Source organism: Pinus tabuliformis, chromosome X, assembly GCF_031772625.1.
Source record: "Pinus tabuliformis cultivar Carrire ecotype Pingquan chromosome X, CPIR1, whole genome shotgun sequence".
NCBI classification, from domain to species: Eukaryota; Viridiplantae; Streptophyta; class Pinopsida; order Pinales; family Pinaceae; genus Pinus; species Pinus tabuliformis.
The window spans coordinates 809,594,332-809,600,331 of NC_142308.1; positions in this window are offsets into that span (position 1 = coordinate 809,594,332).

A 6,000-nucleotide genomic window follows, 5' to 3' on the forward strand; every position below is an offset into this window, starting at 1 on the left:
GCACAATGCAATCCCTTGGCCTCCATACCTTTCTGACTGAAATTACACATTGCATAATCTCAGCACCCAGCAGGTCAATCTGGATTGGGCCTTGTGCAATTCCAGCAGTCAACCAGCCTCCTGAAAATCTGGACTACCTTTTGCACAATTTTGGCAGTCAGTGTCCCAACCTCCCAGTGAAAATTACGCAATCCTTGCCATCAATCTCCCGAGTATGTTGCATTTCAACCCTCAATTTTTCTTTTTTTTTAATTGACAGATTGCTTCCCATGCATGTCGCATGTCTCTAGGTATAGTAAGTGTTCTTCCTTCTCTCAGCAATTCAGGATCAATGGCCTGTAAGAGAGCAGGGTCAAAGGACACTGACAAAAGCGCATCTGGAGAAGAAGTCGAGAAAGTGTCTATGAGTTTTCTGATTTACGAAGACACCAAGCTGATCGTAGACAAAGACATCAAGTTGAAATTGGAGGATGTCAATGATGCATTCACAGGAACATTTGAGGAAGATCTTGAAGATTGCAAGGTCTATGTGAACATTCACAAGTCTGGCTTGTACTGGATTGCATGTAGGTATCCCGTGTTTCCATGCGCGAACATGATACATTGGATCATCTCGTACATTGATCCCAAGACGATGGTGTTGAGAAGTGTCAGCGAGATAGAGGTTTCTACCTTCAGGGCACGGGGCTATCAATAGATGTACCACTTGCCGAAGCTAGTAATCACAATGGAGACACCCTTTAGCATACCCTGCAGCAATGCAAACTCCAGGGATATCTTGAAGAGCTGGGTAAAGGAGCCAGCCAAGTTCAGGATGACACCCAACCAAATTTACAAGACGAATATACTGTGGAAGGCATATCAGTACTTGATCATCTTTGCATATCGCTTGTACAGCCAAGAGAGCACGAAGACCTTCTCGTAGAGTTGGGTGATTGCGTTGGACCAACTAGCCAGTGAAGGCAAAGCATGTAATTGGTCTGACATGTTGGCTCACAAACTGAAGGAATAGGTAGTAGGAGCTTGGCAACCGTCGGAAGGTCAGCAAGCAGAAATCTACATGTTTGCATACATATTGGATGTAATCTGTGCCCGTCAGAAGTTCCCAGGCTTGAAGTGGGCATGGACATTAGCAAAAGCCTCTGTGAACACTTATTGCAGATTGTTTTTCGAATGCAGCTTCCGCGGAGTCATCACATAGTTGTCATACCATTTTGTCACCCCGGTGTATAAGATGATATTTGAGTGGGATCCACTTTGCATGTCAAAAGCAACAATGGAGGCACTGATCGACATAGTGGATTGGTATGCCTCACCTTTTGGCACCTTCATACGGATGTACAGCACGGAGAAGCCTCTGCTGTTTTACTAAAGTTTGGACAAGCTCGTCATGCAAGAAGTATCGTACCACATCTCAACAGGATTGTCAGCTAGACTGCATCGAAAGAAGAAGGAACCCTGGCCCACTCTTCTGTTGCGAATTTGGTTGTACGAAATATAGAATCTCAAACATGCAGATGACGAGACAGAAGAGTTTAAAAGATTTACTTATGGCACCAGAAGCTTCAATCTGTATGATCTGCATTATTTTGTGAAGGATCACTGCGTGAGAGTGCAATTTCCTTGGATCCAGGGGGCGTGTCATTGGGCTGAGGAAGGCCCATGGAGATATTGTCATATCTTCTCCAGGCCCAATAAACTGGTTGACATAGTTATGGAATGGTTAGCGAAGCAACATCTAAGAGAGCACTAGCAACGTCAACAACAAAGGGTAACGTACCTACGCATGATGAAGGCAAGAGAAATATTGTCGACAGTGTAGAGGCACAACAAAGATGCAAGTTCAGAGCAGACCCACTTGTGGAGAAAGCAGCTTTTGAAATAGAGGCAAAGAGGCGACATTGCGACAAGAGAAATGCACAAAGGCAAAGAGATAAACAAAAGATGGAGTAAACAATGAAGGGGTTTCAAGCGTTGAAGGAGCAACTCCGGAAAGAACGGGAGCTGCACAGATAGTAGAAGGAAGTGCAATAGGGACAGACACAGCAAGGGGTGCCACATGCACATATTGATGAAACTGTGCCCAAACATGTAGTAGACTCATTTGAGTAACTGGCACAAAGCAGACATGGTGAGCAGTCATAGGATCAGGACTTCGCTCAAGAGATTGAACGAGTACTTGAGCAGATGGATACGGAGATGGAGAATCTAGACTTAGAACAAGACATTGACCTCAAGCCTTACCACCAAGAGGTCGACCCACTAACTTCATCGGATCTGAAAGAAGAGCAAGTCCCAAGTGACCAAGGAGATACTGAGATCCTTGGAGACAATCTAGAAGAAGAGATGCACAACATATCATTCGACGAGTCACAACATAGAGTTGTGCAATCGCGCAGAGTGTCTACTCCGGATGTCCACACATATCCTGCGCAGTTTGAGGAATGAGTGATCGTATCTAATGTGCACAAGCATCCAACAACATTGGTTGATGCTACTAGAGCATGTGCTGAAGCCATTAGCTTAAGTGTTCAATTCTTGATAACAGAGAATGAGCGAATGGCTAAGGAGTTACAGACAACCAAGCAGGGAGGAGAACTAGTTACATCATCTGCAAGAGCAGAGTTGAAGAAGGTGATACTGGATGAAGTATCGTCCCTTGAGATAGTCATGCAGATGTTGTATTCCAGATATGGTACTGTGTGTAAGGCAATTGTCCATCTCAACAGTTGGCAGCTGTGTTGTGCTAGGAGAGCATGTATCTTGTCAAACTTGCATACTGTTTTCAACTGCATGTGAACATGGACAATGAGATACAAGGGAGACCCATTACATTTTCCCAAGATTATGAAGCCCATGGCGTTTGAGTTGAAGGCACGCATCTGGAGTCAGATTCGTAACTATGAGGAACTCCTGCATCTCATCACTAGTTTTCAGGCTTTCCATGCATAGGTGTTCAGAAGCATAGATGTTGTTGTGTGCACATATGCGATCCCATCTATTGGGACACTCACTGAGGCAAAGACAAAGGGCCAAGTCCGATAGAAAATGGACTTGTACTTTGATGAGTTGATGTGCATAGCCACCAGCATAGACTTGGCGATCAGTGCAGAAACTATGCATCGGTATGTCGTTGGTCTGGTCGCACTCAAGATAATGATGCACACGTTATCATACGAGTTGGAAAGAGGAGCCAAAGTAGTGTACCCAGATGCAACAGAGGCAAGAGTTTGTTTCCAGAAAGATGTCACCACAGAGTACATGAACACCATCATGGACTACCAAGCTTGGAATCAGTTCGCCACCGTCGACCATCGTGAGAATGTCAAAGAATTGGTCTTTCCACAGTTGTTCAAGTCATACTGATGTCTTGCATGGCTTACTCACGCCTATTTTGTATCACATGGGTACATGTGCAAATTGTATGTAACATATTGTAAAGAGGAATTTCAAGTGTCGATAGTTGAATGTAACAGTCATAGAGTAGTTGATGAGTCATGAGGGTAGATGAACAGTCACAAATGGGAATGTCAAGGGTCACCCCACACTTTGTTATTTATAGTACCTCATAAATCATTGTAGATGCTTTTGGTCAGCCAAGCTTCCAATAGGAGTATCTTAGAGAAAGCTTGGAGAGTATTGTAACAAGCCTTGGCTTCTCCACAGTGCATAGCTAATACATCTCTTTGGAGGAGCAAGCGGCAGTGACTGTAATGTTCGCTATCAAGACCAGTGGTTAGCATGGTTGTACTGTATGATTGGAAATTTCACTTCTTAATACAACATAGCCAACACGTTTCATGCATATGTTGTTACAGTATTTCAGTTAACTTATTTACTCTAATGATATATGTATCTGTTTCCTTACTCATGTATGTATATAATATTTTTGTATATGTATGTATATGTATGTATGAATCTTACCGAGATGTGTTGTTGGTTTAACCATCATTTTGGATTGTTGGTTCACCTTCCTTCCAGCTTGTGATGCATCTTTTCTTGTGTTCCCTTCCAAGCTGTGTTTTTACACGGGTTTCCAAGGGGTGCACTCACTCCCCCTTCCGTGTGTTAGAACCATTCATGCACCTTCCTTGGCTTGTGTCTAGTCAATTTAATGTCTTAAATTGCTCTACATAAATTATCAATTTGGGTATCATAAACTGATGAAGTGTGGTGCACCATATGTGCTTAGTTAACATTTTTCTTACTTCGTTGTTTTATAGTTTATGTTGTTTTTGGGGTTTTGTTCTTGTTGGTTTCCTAAAGTGTTTAATGCAAATGGAAATCCTATTCTAAAGTCTTAAGAATAATTTTAAAGGTCAAGTATGGATGTAGATTTCAAGACAAGGTTTATGTCCCTTATGGTAACTTCCAAAACTTAACACTTCAAAAGATCTCAAACATTTTATTGATCAAATCAGTACTTGAACAAAAGTGTAAATATGCAACTACTTAAATCAAACAAAAGATGAAATACTAATCATGAAATCATTGTCTCTACTGCCCATCTAATTACAGAAATAAAATCTAAACTATTGCACTCAAACAAACCAAAAATTTCAGATTAACGAAAGCAAAATCAATTTACTTCACTTATAATCTGATAGCTCGCCAAGTAGCTTTTCCGGGTTAAGCCATGGCTCTAGAGATAACGTCAATAACATGAAGAATTGATATCTAAATTACCTACTTGCAAATGAAAGTAAAATCAAGTCACTTCACTTATAATCCGATAGCTCACCAAGTAGCTTTTCGGGGTTAATCCATGGCTCTGGAGATAACGCCAATAACATGAAGAACCTGATATCTAAATTACCTACTTGCAAATGAAAGTAAAATCAAGTCACTTCACTTATAATCCGATAGATCGCCAAGTAGCTTTTCGAGGTTAAGCCATGGCTCTGGAGATAACGTCAATAACATGAAGAACCTGATATCTAATTGCAGAGATGAAAGTAAAATGCAATCACTTCACTCATAATCCGGTAGCTCGCCAAGTAGCTTTTCGGGGTTAAGCCATGGCTCTGGAGATAACGTCAAATGACATGAAGAATTTGATATCTAAACTAACTAACAACAACAAATAAATAAGATTGAAATCAAAGCATAATTGAAATTGAAAAGCTTAAGAAAAAGTTCAGCAGAGACGAGAATCTCATGTCACTATTTGATACAAAAACATGTAAAGAAAAACTAATCTACAATCAACCGATTGAACACATTTACATGAATTAAAATTGCATGAATGGAAACTCTAATCTATCAAACTTGAAAGCAATCAAATGACATAATGAAATCAAAGCAAAATTACAAAATAAAATCTACTCTACCCTATATTCTAATATGCTCCATGACATCTACTTCACATCTCTTTCCATGTTGAGAACGTCAAAGCTTTATTCAAATTCTTCAAAATTACAAAGTACAAAAAATCTCTTCAAAGCTTTCAAAAGCCATCAAGGAAGAACTATAAACTCCAAGCTAAGCTAAGACTAACAAGCTCTCTAGCTCTAAACTAACAAGCTCACAAAACTCCCCAATGAAGGAGAGAGATCTCCTATTTATACAAAAAGATGAGAAGCTATCTCATTAATAAGAGTCCATGAATCTCTCCCTCTACCTCTAGAGTCCTAATCAAAATAGGAACTGATAAGACACATGTCTTCTTAGAGTTTCAATACAATTAGGAGATGTAACACATATCCTCATGATCCCATGATTCTTTCCACTCAAATTCGAATTTGGCCTTAAAGTGCCACATAAGGGTCTTTTACAAGCCTCTTTTTGACCTACACATGTCAACAATCTCAACCCATTTGTTAGGTATAAGCATATGCACATTATTTTCTAATTTTTAACCACAAATTCACTTAAAAATGCTAAGAATTAATAAAGTTTGGAAAAACATAAATGTGGTCCACTGATAATGAAAATGGGATGAATGTAGTGACATAGTAGTGAAATGGAGGTGATATAATGGACATAATAGTGAATATATAA